Source organism: Daucus carota, chromosome 9 (genome assembly GCF_001625215.2).
Source record: "Daucus carota subsp. sativus chromosome 9, DH1 v3.0, whole genome shotgun sequence".
NCBI classification, from domain to species: Eukaryota; Viridiplantae; Streptophyta; class Magnoliopsida; order Apiales; family Apiaceae; genus Daucus; species Daucus carota.
The window spans coordinates 15,517,024-15,532,743 of NC_030389.2; the positions used below are offsets into that span (position 1 = coordinate 15,517,024).

The 15,720-nt window shown below is 34.1% G+C and overlaps 1 long non-coding RNA gene across 7 annotated transcripts; it reads left to right on the forward strand.

The window, feature by feature from the left end:
• The first annotated feature begins 9,092 nt into the window (after positions 1-9,092).
• Positions 9,093-15,645, forward strand: LOC108203788 (uncharacterized). 7 transcript variants are annotated; one of them, XR_010287903.1, is made up of 8 exons: positions 9,094-9,543; positions 9,826-10,554; positions 11,117-11,182; positions 11,396-11,513; positions 11,745-13,127; positions 14,389-14,644; positions 14,749-14,894; positions 15,025-15,644. It is a non-coding gene; the product is annotated as an uncharacterized LOC108203788 (long non-coding RNA). The 7 variants fall into 7 exon arrangements; XR_010287905.1 differs by having other exon boundaries at positions 9,093-9,543; positions 11,745-12,995; positions 14,389-14,894; positions 15,025-15,645; XR_010287904.1 differs by having other exon boundaries at positions 9,093-9,543; positions 11,117-11,150; positions 14,389-14,894; positions 15,025-15,645.
• The last annotated feature ends 75 nt before the right edge of the window (positions 15,646-15,720 follow it).

Genomic DNA, 15,720 nt, shown 5'->3' on the forward strand with positions numbered 1-15,720 from the left:
ATGTACCATCCTCTGGTCCTTCCCAAAAAGGGCCAGTTGTAAAATCTGACCACCAACCATCCTCTGGTCCTTCCCAAAAAGGGCTAGCTGTAACATCTTCACCAACCAGAGTGTTGAGATCTTCTAAATCCCCTTCTAAATCTTCTCCTCCACCCAGGAAGAGAAGATTCTTACAGAAAATCTCAGACTCTGACTCTGATCATGAAACGGTACCAACACCTCTTGTCTCCAGACCAAGGAAGAAGGTTAAGCCTACATCAATCACTGATCTAACTGTAGATCCACCTCTGAAGTCAGCGGTTAATCCTCTTGAAATGTTCACAGTCTCTGATCCTGTGATGGTGGAACCACTCTCTACAGTTCCTCTGACCACTTCATCTTCAGAAGCTGATATTCATATGTCAGAAGCCATTCCTGATACTCTGGCTCAGTCAGAGGACACCTTGCCTCCTACATCACCAACAACTGCTGTGCCCTTATCAGAAGAAGCTCCAGAACAACCTGCACCTAAAATTCCAGAGTTTGATCAAGAACCTCTGATTCGAGTTGAGACTCATGTTGCAGCTCCTGTTCAGGAGATCTCAAACAAGACAACCTCTGAAGCAGCTACAGCTCCTTTGTGTTCTCACACAGTCAGCATTATAGCAGATGATGATGATGATGATACAAATGTTGACTTAGCTTCTCTGATAGCTGATATCTCTGCTCAACTCAGAGAAACTACGTCTGATAGAGAAGTCTCTCCAGTAAGGATATCTTCACCTGTCAAGATTCCCTTACCAGCTCCTTCCTCTTCCATTCCTCAGTCAATACCTGCACAGAACAAAGTCTGCACACTGACATACTCAAGAAAAATGGACAGAGCTCCATCTTCATCAGTGGAAGACAGATTATCATCCATTGAAGCTACTCAGAGCTTAATGCAGCATACTCTGGCTGACCTGAGCTCCTCAGTAGCTCAGCTGGTTAAATTTCTTACCTCTGCTGATGTCAAAAAGGGGGAGAAAATATCAAAAGACAAATGTAAAATGGACCAGCAACAGCAACAGAAGCCAAATGATGATGAGGACAGGGATGAAGAAAAGAAGAGAGCTGATACAAAGCTTGATAAAACAAACTCTGAAATAGTTTTATACTCTCAGGCTGAGGAAAATAGAAGGGATAAGGTTGGAAGCAGTTCTAAACAGACTCAGACTACAACAAAGTCTCAACCTCTGATTCCAGCTGACAGTAAAACAAAAGCTCCGTCTGAGCAATTGATTGAGCTTGGTAATCTTGAATCCAAAATCTTCAGTCATACTGTGAAGATTCAGGGAGAGGAAACAACTTTATTCTACAAAGCTCCTACACAACTGGATTTTGATGAAGCAGTTGCAAAGAACTTATTTGAAAAAGAAAATCCAGGAGTATCAATTGAAGATATCAGAAAAGAAGAAGAGAGGTTGGCTGCAGAAAAGAAGAAGATCAGCAAAGCAAAGTCTGATGAAAAGAAACAGATCACTGATTCCTCAAAGAAATTACCATCTTCAAGAAGAAAAGGAATAGTGATAAGTGAAGTAAATTATGCTGACATCAATAACCCCAGAGTTTACCAGAAAAAGTCTGACTCTGATTCCAGTGGAAAAGGGAAGAATGTTATAGATGGTGTTCCATCTGAAAAGAAGGATGAGTCAGAAGCAACACAGACTCTTGCAACAATTTCTGAGTCTACTGATCAGAATTTAGCCTCTGACACTGCTCAAGCTGAAAACTTGAAGGAAAATCAGCTGAATCCAGCTGAAGTAAAAACCACCTGGATAAAGACAACCTCTGACAAGGCTCAAGTTGACACAGCTGAATCAAAGAAGAAGAGCTTGTTTGGAAGCCTTGGTACAGGACAGTACAAGGAAAGCTCTTTGTTCACACAGATCAGAGATAAAGGAACAATAGGAAAGGAAGCAAGGGACACAACTGGTCTAGGTCACAAGAAAGAGAAGATTCAGACCAGTGCAGCAACTGTCTTCAAAGACCCATATCCTCTCACTGAGAAGACTGGAGAAGTTGTAACACAAAAAGACCTTGACAAAATAGAGTCAGTACAAATTCTGATGGATACTCATGATGGGCCAGAAGATAAAGAGAAAATTGCTATATTTTTGGAATCTGGCAGAGTTTACAGAATTTCTGAAGCTGATCTATTGGTAAAATCTCTGAGGGAACTTGAGCATATTCACTATATGCTTGAGATAAAGAATGAAGCAACCAAGAGATGGTCTGAGCTGTTGAAAAGAACTATCCGAGAGAAAAGAAGATTTTATGGGATAAGTTCTGATGCAGAGTATGTTCCTAAGATAACTCAAGAAGATGGTTCAGAGATTAATATGGAGAAAAATAGTTCTGTCATAGAAACTATAGCTGGAACCAGAATTTTGGGTTACAATAATGAAGCTGACAGACCAGGAGCTATTCAACTGGGAGAAGCCATGAAAAGATGCAAGGCAAGGGCCTTGAGATCAGCTATATACCAGACAGGAGAAGACAATGAAGAATTGAAGACTGTCAAAGCTCAGATGATACAGACTCTGAGACAAATTGAAGAAGATCTGATCACTCAGTTTGTCAAGGAAAGCTATGGATATAGACTGATTGGATAGTTAGCTTTTGCTGGTTCTGTAAGTTGTAATTAGTTCTGTGAATTAATTATTTTATGCATTTGTCCTTGATTATTTTTGACATCATCAGTAAATATATAGAACTTGTTCATTCTGTCTAATGTACAAGTTGGGGGAGATTGTTACATATTTGATGATGTCACAAGTATTTAACTTGTTTAGAGTGCAGATTCAAAGATCAGAGTTTATCTGGAGATCAGAGTTTGACGACTGCCAGCTGGACCAGAGTTTATATGAAGGTCAGAGTTTGCAGGCGGCTGATTTCTAGGAGAGGATCTGGATAAACAAGAAAGGAGAATATTAAGGAAGATATACAAATCAGAACAAGAAAAGGATAGCTACTGATTAGATTATTTTAGGAAGCAGATAATTGTAAATCAATCAGTAGATATCATGAAACTGTGTATATAATCACAGCTTAGGGTTTACTCTAGATGAGTTATCAATTGAATATCATTCGTGTAACCTAGCAGCTCTTAATGATAAAATATAAATCACTAAGAGATTATTTGTAAGCTACTGTGATTTGTGAATAAGAGTTTAGTGATTTATTCTCTTATACTTGTGTTTTGTTATTGATTGTGTTCACTATATTATCGTATATAGTGAGTTTATTCGGCCTAACAAAAGAACACCCTAAAAGAATAACAATGAAGAACACTTTTGAATCGAACATAAAATCTCATCTAAAATTTGAATTAAATTCTAATTTTAAACTAATCAATCTTTTATTATGAATAATAATAATATCTAAAATGCTTAACAACATTATGAATTAAAAATTATATGATTCTATGTGATATAAATCATGCAAAGAATATATATATATATATATATATATATATATATATATATATATATATATATATATAATTCTATTCTAGATTTTATGGTATTTCATATTAATAATTTGGACGAGTTTGAATGCTAGATTTCATATATTAATTTTAGTTAGTGTTTAACTATGAAATTATAATCTTAACAAATCATTTTTTATGAAAAATAAAGTGTTATGATAGTGTTCTGTGTTGTTGTTTTTTTTTTAAAGTGTTCTCGGTGTGTGTATATATCAACTAGCATATTATATATATACACATATATAATATGCTAGTTTTTTTTTATGCAATATACTATGCTAGTTAATTCTAAAATTAAAGCAAAGTATGTTATTATGTTACATTTTAATGAAATTAAGAACTAAAATTTGTATTGATATTAGATTTATTATAAATTAATATATACAAATTGTTATGTAAAAATATATGTAGAAAGAAAGTTGAGAGAGCTAGACAAGAGAAAAGAAGTAGACATGATTGTATTATTCATCTCATCACATTGCAAGCTCAACAAGTGGCTTTTATAGGTCCTTGGTAGATAAGTTACAAGACAAGTGAAAAGTCAAAAGTCACATACATTATTGATAGGTCAATCCAAGAGCCAAAAGTCATGAGGTCAATCCAAGAGCCAAAAGTCATCCACCTTTATATTTCATAACACTCCCCCTTGGATGACTTGTATCAACGTCATGCCTCGTTAAAACCTTACTAGGAAAAACCCAGTGGGAAAAACCCTAGTGAAGGAAAAAGAGTACATGAGTTGTACAAAATAAAAACATATCGTTTATGTCTCCCCCTCGTCACGATATAACTATAAAAATCAGTAAATATGTCGAAGTATGCTCATCCCGTGTATTAATTTCTCGAAATGAGTGGTAGGAAGTGCCTTTGTGAAGAAATCTGTTGGATTCCTTTAATCATCATTCCTTGCATGTGATGTTGCCTGCAACAATTAAATTCATAGCAAAAGAAAATATCCACTATAATTTATTCAACTTTTGATCCCCTATTTCTTTACGCCTGCAAAATTAGCTTAAAACTTTATAGAATATGTTAGTGGAGATCGAATAAAATCACTTTGTAAGTTCAGGATTAACACGCTCTTAAAGCGAGCGATCCCTTAACAATGAACACTAACCGAAAGCGGAGACTTACTTTAAATAATTATGTCAAACCATGTATGATAAAACATGTCATAGTTTACTTAGATACGGTACCTCAGGACTGAGAATTTCTTTCAAGCGTTCAGAAAAGTCAGTGTACCATCGTGTATTTATAATCCTTCTGGGATTCCCATATGACAACATATCATTCATCTAAGAGTAATTCTTCTTTCAATATATACACCAAAAAACACTTTATCACATAATATAACATCAGGTGCAACTCAATTCAATGTTAACTAGAAACACATTCTAGTTTCCATCTGCTCTGGCCAGAGACTTTATGAGTTGTCACCTATAGATATACAATGATAACACGTATTTGTCCAGAATCCTTTTTCCATTTGAGAGGGTATAGTTCTCGAGAGTTTATTATACTGCTTCTGGCAGTTAAGATCCTTCTAGGATGATTATTGTCAAGTGGGTCGTATAAAACTTAAATTGAACATATTGCGGGATTATTTCGCAATCAAATAATCATTTCCACCACAAATCCTATTACTCTTCATAACCAACACAAGGTTATCATACAATTATTTGAGCTTTACATATCTATAATTTCATTTTATTTTCGCACAAATAATCATACATATCCCACTGACTTAACACCTTTGGGTGTGTGAACTGCAGTTTCAAAAATTTCTCTCTACTTTTTTTAGATATAATGATTCATAGGGCGCACCACTTTCACAACTTCTGGTGTGAGAGGACTACTGGTCCAAATAATTTTTCTTTGTAATTGCCTCAATTATATCATTTATTCTTTGGCCAATGTTATCAATATTTTCTAACAAATTCTGCTTCATGATCCTCATTGTTATCAATAACCTCAAGTTCTATAAATATCATCGACGTCGATTCGATTTATGGTTCCACTTCATTCTGGACAAGGCATAATATATCGAAATCTCAATAGTTTTCATTACTTTTATTTTCTCTAATTTGTCATGTCTATAATCTCTTCTGGAGATCCTTCAATGCCATGTCTATAATCTCTTCCGGAGATCATTCAAAAATTATTGATTTCTCAATCTAGCCATCATCAATTATTGCTCCTTTTCAACTTTTTTTTTTTGTATAAGATATGGAACCAACGCGTTCTTTAGACATAGTAGTATCTTGAGGTTGTCCTTCTGCGACATTTAAATCATAGGAGCATATGTAGCCGGTGGCCATGACATATATTTTCTGGTCATCAAAATGAATTATCTTATGAACTTCTGGTTCATATTCTTTGTTTTGAGGATCAAGATGAGGCAATGATAACTCATTCTCATATTTCTACTTTCACCGGCTATTTATTTTCTCCCCCTGATTTTGGGAAAACAAACTCATTATATCAAGTCACAACAAATACATATTGATGATTCCAAATGCACTCATATGTAATATATATCCAATTGAGGAATCGATCTTACTAATGTGGTGGAAAATCTGTGATGACCAAAAAATTTATTTAAATGGGGAGAGATTATGAAAATTTTGTTTATATGATGATGCGAATCGATAAATATGTGATACAAAATAATCACTAATTTGAGATAATACTCATTATGAGATGCACCAGCATTATAAACATATATTTTAAATAATGAATCTCGCATACGTCAGGCTGCGAGTTGATAATACTTTTGTATACAACCATATATTTCACAAAATATCTCACTGTTCAACAATATGATATTTTCATCTCATGCCATAACTTCATTAATTTATTCTCAAAGATGATAAATCACAATTATATCTTTGCTGGTGATCAATTTTCCTTTATAAGCAAATAATATATGTACAACTGAGAAGAAGAATCTACAGGTTCTTCAACAAAAGTGCATATAAAATTACTATTCGCATCTTTAACAAATTAAGGTGGCTTAGCTAGTCAGGCCAAACTGTAAACTTATAAGTAAACTTCTGGTTTACTTCAAAATCAATTTCAATTATGCTTATTATAAATTAGTGGAGAATCTTTATCCAAAATACTTTTAGTGTCATGAATTAGACTCACTATTTAAAGGCCTTAATATCTCAATGCGATAAATTATATAAATTTTATTCTTCAATTTTCTTGGGAGAGAATAATTGCATCAATACTTTACATGCTCTTCTGGAGTAAAATGTACTTCTGAGAGTAGATAAAAATATACATGCTCTTCGAGAGCCTTATACATGCTCTTCCGGAGCTTTATACTTTCTCTTCCCGAATCTTATATTTAGAAAAACTATAATGAGGCATCCTATATAATCCTCCCCTTTGGATGACTCATTTTAGATATGAAATATTGATACTAGTCATCTTTATATCAATCAAGAGAAATATTCCTTATACACATAATAAGAATATGACTTAGAGAATTTGTAATGTCATGACCATTGCTACGATATCAACTCATGCATTTAACACCCCAAATATTTCATCAATTGCATAATATTGTATCTGCAGGACATAATATAATATTTATTTAATCAAAATCTATTATATCCAAATATTATACTATTCTTTATATAGAACCATCCTTCAGGGATATTATATCATCTAGGATAAACTCATGATTTGAATATTATTCTACTATATCACTCTTCTGGAATGTAATCAAGTGTTTAAACACACAACATTGATTTTATAGACCTCGCTCAATATTATATTTATGAAAAATATGATCAATATCCATTAGAAATTTCACAAAAATTAAACACAACGTCAATGTGTGATGATAAAAGAATTTTATTATATAGAGACAACTTCTAGTTGTTATTACGTGCAACTTCTGGGTGTAATTATATACAATCAATCTATTAAAAACAACATCAAATAGGTGTTGTCGATAATACCAACATCATGTAGCTCAAGTGAGATAAAAAAAAATCACTTTTACAAATGTTAAGTCTTAAATCAATTTTAAATTTAAAGACATGGAGTGATATTAACATTCTATCAACATCAAGAATATCACATAGAGATCACATAATATCACTTATTTGAAGCATGAATATGTAATATATTTAATATGTGAGCAAGACATAATGTGTGCCCATAAGCCATCTCTTCCAAACCATAATATATAAAGTTTTGACTATCTCAAAATTTGGGATGTCCTCTAAGAAGAAAGATTAAATATGGACAAGTAAGGATCCGTGTATCATATATTAATCCGAGATACATAGACAAAGACTAGAGGTAAGGTCATACATAATATACATAGATAAGAATGATATAGAATTTTTATCTCTCTCATAGAAAAATTAGCCAAGTCATTAATAAAGCTTACTATCAATTTAAACTCATATGAAATAGATAATGACTTGAGAAAAATCAATTTTAGGATAAAGTGGAGCACATATGACTCATGACCTTTTAAAGATTAAGACGACTTACTATATATTAATCATGTACAATTTATGGATTAGAGAGACATTAATAAATTATGATTTCTTTTTTATGGATTCATAATAAATTGATCACATGTACACAAATATAAATTTTTCATATATCCTATTTGTCAAATTAAAAATAATGTAGTGTACGAGAAAGAGAACGCAAGTGAGAATCATCACATGAATTCTACACATATTTTGAGAGTGACATAATATATAAATCTATAGTAATCCACCGAAAGTAATCATCAAAATTATATATAATGATCACTGAAAATATAATATGGCAGAAAAAATAGCAACATGGTTTTCATTAGTAAAAAAAAAACAAGTATCTCACACATATTCAGATTCCAAGAGAGCCGAGAATAGAGATCCAAAATATTTTATCCAATTCCAAAAGGGTCCAAAATAGTTTATTGAAATCCAAAGAATTGTTCAAATCCAAAAGAGTCAAAATAATTTACTCAAATCCAAAAATATCCAAATAATGTATTTAAATCCATAAGAGACTAAAGCATATCCATATCAATCTATACTAACTCCAAAAACTATAAACATCCACATCCAAAATCGATTATTTCAAAAGCTATTCCAAAAGCAAACTTAAAAACATGTAAACATCTAAAATGATTCAATTTATGTATACTTGGATGAATTCACAACTTACATGTATCATATCAAGAATACTAACTAGTTTAAGTTATAGAAAATTAAGGGACTATTCCAAAAATATCCAAAACTTCTCAATTTTAATGTACAACTAATTTAGTATAATTTTAGGAGAATATCAAAACTAGCATCACTCAAACATATAAATTTAGTATAGTACCATAAATGAAAAGAATGGTGAAGGGAGGCTTACCTTAAAATCTTATGATTTGATGATCAATTCATTTGAGTTCAAGATTCCTTACTTCAAGAATGTCGTCTTTGAAAGACCACTAATTCGGAAGAACAACAAACTTCTCGTAGCAAGAACAATCTTCATCGATCCTCTTAAAATATCAAGTACATCTATTATATATATAATACTGCAACATGGGTTTTTGAGGAGCCATTTTAATCCATGTCATCAGCCACGTGTATCCAACTATACAGGCACGTTACAGCCACATCAGATCTGTTCTACCTCAATTATCCAGAGCTATTCTATTTCCGGCTTTTAACATTCCCTTCCTGCACTCTTTTCAAGCCGTTAATCAAATTACAGACATTTGATATCTTCATCTTCTCCCCACTCGTCAGAATATCCCCAGGTGATTTGTGTTTAGTATATGTATTTGTTATGGATGTTTTGTTGATTTTGGCACATCACCGCCGCACAACACCCCCCGTCTCGTCCTCCCCTCCATCAATCTCCTTCAATCAACCCCGCCTAACGTTTTCTCAAGATTCCTTACCAACCACGCAGATTCCGCACTCTTTCATCATTTTCTTTCGCTAGAACTTCTGTCGAACATATTGGCTGCAATGCTCAAGTTGAAAAAAATATAGGCTTTCCCAACCCAGGTGACAAAGGTATGTTCAATTTTGATCCGGGGTTTGGTTTGACTGAGATGAACAAGCCGGGTTCGAGTTTTTTTATGTTTCTTAAATGTAGTGTCCCCACTATACCAAGTGCTAACATTAAAGATTTGTATGGGTTTTAGTTGAGTTCACTTGTGTATGAGAGTGTTATGTTACGTATTGTGGTTGCAATTCTTGTTATTTGTAGAAAAAAGATTATCGGTTTGTCTAAAATTGTTTAGGTGTGAGTTTAGAAAGCTATAGACTAAAGGTGATGTTTTCATCTTAATTCAGGTGCTATGCTCTCCGATATGTATGCCTGCAGTTGCAGCGATTAGATCGCTAATGAAAAACAATAAAGTTAAAACGTTTGCAGCCTGCAATTGGATTGAGAGTGGTGTTAAGTTTTATAAGTTTGTATCAGAAGATCGAAGTCATCCTGAATCAAAAGCCATTTATCTGCGGTTGAACAAAATGGTACGCAGGCTACAAGAATCTAGCTTTATTCCTGATAAAAGCTTGGTTCTGCACAATTGGCGAAGATGAGAAACTCGAAGCAATATGCTACCAAAGTGAGAAATTAGCTCTTGCATTTCGATTGATTAAAAATCCCCAAGGAAAACGACCTATAAGGATATTGAAGAATATATGTGCTTGCAGTGACTGCCATGCCTTTATGAAGTTTGTGTTTAACATTATTGAACGACCAATCATTTTGAGGGATTCCAATCGATTTCATCATTTTGTTGGAGGACACTGCTCTTGCAAGGACCTATTATGTTTTCTCTTCACTGTTTTGTGTATCTATTACACGATTGTCTAGATAATCGAGATTGGACATATATTACTTATTTCTGTTCCCATTCAAGATCAAGGGGACCCTAACAGGAGCTTTTCTTGTTATTAATTTATTAGGGTGAGGTTTTTAATTGACTGATAGGCGCCATGCAGAGGCGTTAACTCAGGCTGAAATTGCAGAAAGAGCAAGAAAACCTGCGGTTTCTGGGCAACATTGTCCCGGAGGTATTTTACCTTATTGCATCTTGTTATATACATAATTCTCTCATATGTCTGCATGTGGTTCAGACTTTAGAGACTGGTGTCTCCAGGTATTGAATCTTAAATATGGATGTGATAAAAATAAAAAGGTAAGAAGGTTGGCTAAAAGTTAAGGCCTATGCGTCAATATCGCGCATGCAATTTAAGATCTTAAAGCAGCAGGCCTTGTACCTCAGTTTAATATCTGGGTCTATCTCGTGTGGGGGTACTGTATTTGGTGCATGGTTCAGTTGATATATAGAATGTTTTCATTTTAACATGTATTCAAAATTAAATGAGTATTCTGGAATCTGTGTCAGGTTAGGCAGCACACTATAAGTATATGCTTATTTTTTTGTTCAAAAGTTATTGACCTATATATTATTGGCGTGAAGTAAGTCTCTGCTCCTCAATCCAGTTCTGTAAATGTATTATCCTTGGCATTCGGCTGGCACCGAGTCTTCGCATATGGCCTTTGTAGCATATGGTCTTTGTATCATCTGACAGCTACAGTTCAGGGTAGCTAATAATATATTTTATTTTGCAGCTGATGCATCTCAACCACTTTTGCATGACCAAAGGTACTGATCACCTATGGCAGCTACTGTATCAGGTGACAATGTATACAACATCTAGAATATTTTTTGTTTTTTGGAATCATGAAAACTTACTGTCGTAACAGAGACAAGTGGTGTTATATACAGTGGCTGAGATAACTAAAATTTTAGTTATAATCCATGTATACATGGATTATAACTAAAATTTCTTTTAAAGGTCGTAACTTTTGATTTAAATTCAGGTTTTATTAATCTTACATTTATTTTAGAGCTAGATTGGGGATGAAATTGGATTAGTGAAATGTTGCTTTTGACGATAAATTTCATAATCAGCTTGGATTCAAGTGAGGCACCAATTTTTATACATGTTATGTATGAGACCTCTACGTAAGTGATTTTCCTCATCTTTTTATCCATTGATTTTTTTTAAATTTATTGATTGCGATATAATTTTATGTTGAAGATGATTATTGAAAGATGATTTAATTTACATGTTCTGAGCAAATTTTACTTAGAGATGAAAATAAAATAGAAAATGCTGCATTTTATTTAAATTTAAGCTTGGTTATGGTATAAACTTGCTGGATGTTTCTGACTATATATATGTGTTTTTGGCAGTATGCATGCATCAGCAACCATGAGCTTAAGGACAGCCTTGTTGTTACTAGCCTTGATGGTTTCAGTAACTTCATCTGTTCCAAAAGATAGAGGTGCATACATAGTTCACATGGACAGGTCGAAGATCAAAAGTCTGCGGACAATAAAAAAATGGCATGAATATGTCATGGACTCTATCCATAGATTGTCAATTCAAGAAAATAATGAAGAAGAAGCATATCCACCCAATCTTCTATACGTTTACGGAACAACCATCTTTGCTTTTTCTGCAGCACTCACTAAATCAAACCTAAGATCATTAGACAAAATCAACGGTTTTCTTTATGTCATTCCTGATGAAATGCTAAGCATCCACACCACTCATTCACCAGGTTTTCTCAGCCTAAATCCTGGCAGGGGACTCTGACATCCCAAGAACTTGACTTCTGATGTCATAATCGGTATTCTAGACACTGAAATATGGCCAGGACACATCAGTTTCTTCGACACTGGCATGCCTCCAGTGCCCTACAATTGGAAAGCCAAATGCGAAGAGGGCACAAACTTTACAATTTCAGATTGTAACAGAAAGCTAATCGGAGCAAGAGCTTTCTTCAAAGGTTATGAATCTGTTAGAGGAACAGATTAATCAAACAGAGGATTGCAGATCTCCCCTTGATGCAGAAGGCCATGGTACACATGCTGCATCAACTGCAGCTGGTAATCTTGTACCAGGTGCAAGCTTTCTTGGTAATGCTAAAGGCGCAGCTACTGGAATGATGTTCACAGCAAGAATTGCAGCATATAAAGTTTGTTATGCTTTCGGTTGTTCAAGCTTAGATATTTTAGCTGCCATGATACAGCTGTTAGTGATGGGGTCAATATATTGTCACTCTCTTTGGGTGGCATCGCAAAGCCTTATTATGAACATAGCATAGCTATTGCATCACTTGGTGCATTTCAACAAGGGGTCTTTGTTTTATGCTCAGCTGGACAGGAGCTTTCCAACCACATTTAAACTCAGGAATGGTCAACTATTTAAAGGGCCTTCATTGTGTTCCGGGAAAAATATTAAAAGCTTGCAACCTGTGTATGGTGCAGCTGCAGGTATACAAGGGGCTCAGTACTGTTCTAATGGCTCTCTTACACCGGAGCTTGTGAAGGGAAAGATTGTAGTTTGTCAAAGAGGAGGGAGTAGCCGAGCCAAAAAAGCAGAACAGGTACTGTTTGCAGGGGGTGCTGCAATGCTGCTTGTAAACACTGATAATGAAGGTGAGGACATCTTTGCTGATCCACATATAATCCCTGCAACACCTTTGGGAGCTTTAGCTGCAAGTGCTTTAGATGCTCTATGTCGGTCAAGGGGCTTATTATCTTTTTTTGATTTGGTATTGACACTATTTGGTACCTTCTTTACAACTCTCAACTTATACGATTATTATTTGATTTGTTGTTTGATGCCTTTTTATCAGTATATACAGGTAGGTACATTTATGAGAAAAAAATATGTTAATATGTGATTTTTTTCCCCACGAATTATAGGTATTAACGTGTTATGTTATTAGCGATAAAATTTGTAATAGATTGCTCATTTATAGACATATTAGTGAAAAAACTGCAACATAGAGATCTTACCAGGATTCCAGACTACAAACTATTTGTTATGATCTAAACACTCAGCAATCCAAAATTGCCAACTTTGACATGGCAAGATTATTCAGTTTAGTCGGGACTTGAGGAATACAAGAAGAATCCTGGGAACATATTAACTCTCCATCCATTGAAGACCGCTTATGGTCAAAAGGATATAAAACACATGTAAAAAGAACACATATTTTTTAAGCACTATAATAAGATTGGATTTGATTTTGCCTAGCAAGGCAGTTTATCTGGTCTTTGTGGTTATCTAGGCCAAAATTATATACCCCGAGCATTATTTTTGCTCAGGGATTTTACCATGATTTTTTAATTTTTATGTTGCTTATGTTTTGGCAAAATTAAATAACTGTGTTAAGTAATTTTAATTAGCATCTGATGATTGTAGCGTCAAAGTCACAATTGAGAATGATGAATGTATTACTGAAACATTAAGAAAGGACGATATTTTACTAATTTTTGAGGTGATGTCGGTTCCTGGGTTTTGGTGTGCTATTGTATTTTTATGTTTTTTCTTTACTACTAGAGTTTTTAAAAAAACCAGTAAAGTTTTTTACCTTGATAAACATATCATTGTATGCTTGTGTTATTGTTTGATTTTTATGTTTGTCCAAAACTTAATCACAGCGAAAACTGCTGGTAGATGATGATATTGTTAGCTAGAGACAGAATTGTGCTCTGGCGGACTATCTTAATTGTCGAAGCATATTACATCTTTCAGTTAGGCATTTCTATTTTTATTTCTGAACCTCTGACATTTTATCTTATTCTTACATCCTCTGATCCTCATATAATAGTTGCATCTTGCATTATATTAATTCTGTCAGTTCACAGTTGTGCAAAAGTTTACTCAGATAGCCTTTCATTCTATATTGTATTTAGTATTGTAAATTATTTACCACTGGCACTATATATAATTTTTCAACACCTTATTGTTGACTCAGATCGTTAGTGTTTATTATCTTTGTTCAGTTCTAGAACCTTAAAAGAGCTTAAACTTACAATGCAGTTTGAATGTGAGGATTTTATGAAAGCGGATTTATGGACTCTACCCCACTTAACAACGATCAATATTGAATATCGTTCTTATAAAAGACTCAAGGTTCACAAATCATGTTGGAGGCTGCCTGTCTTGACAACTCTATGGTCTTTCCTCAGAATATGATTGACTACTTTCTCGCACTTACCGGTCTAAGGAATCTTGTCATTGATTTTTGCCAACACTATATCGGACGTCTTGTCATTTGGTGAACCTAAAAATTAAGGTCAGCTTATCTTCTGTACATATACTTAGGCTCAAAAATTGTGGTATGGCCACAAAAACTGTGTAATTTTCAAGCTATTGGTTTCTATCGGGTGTCTTATGAAGGTTCTAAGTTGGAGATTGCAGCTATTAAATTTTGGGATCTTCTATTAAGCTCGACGGTCTGGAGACACTATCAAGATGTGATTGAAACTATGTTCTCCCAGCTTGGCAGCGCCAAGATTCTTAGTATTGACTTGGTGACCATTCAGGTAGCTTTATATCCTTTTTGTTTGTTATTGTGGAATTTGCATTACCAATATCTTTATTTTATTCAGTTGGCTTGCTCTTAAAATTATTTTCTGGCATATTCTCTCTCATAGTCTCATGTGTTGATGACAGGATAAAATATCTGGAAATTTTGAATATAAAATCCCATCAAAATTAGTCAAGAATGCAACAAAATGTTGAGATGAATGCTGAGGTGCTTTCTGAGTATCGGGCTCTTTTTACTGACTTGCAGGGATGGGGATTCAAGTTAAATTGGCTGATAAACCATCTCACCTTTATTGAACCGCTCTTGTTTTCAAAGACTAAACTTAACGAACTTCATGCAATTGACTTTCACATTAATGATGCTAAACGTAAATTACAGGATTTGCAAACTCTTCGTGTCGAGAAAATGACACATTCAGAAAGCTCTCCAACTAAGAGTACTAGCCTTGCGGTTATTTCTGACTACCTTGGAGATGTTATACTGTAAGAACAAAAAAAAAACTTGACAGAATGTTACTATATTTCTGTGTTTGATCCTCGGTAATTTCTATGTAATTTATGATATTTATTCAAGAACTTCAAGAACACTTTTCCTTTGGAGAGGGTAATAGTTGATTTAAGTTATGCCTCCAGTCCAACAAGTTATCAGTGGCCTACTTTTTCCTATGATATTGGAATGTCCAAAAAATTTAGATATTGGATTCGTCCTAAGTATTCTTATTCCTTTCTTAATAGTTTTTTTTGAAAGTGAACATGTAGGATAATGTTGACTCCTCTCGGGTTTTCTCTGCAGTATTAAGGGGATCGTCCTTGTCATGGAAA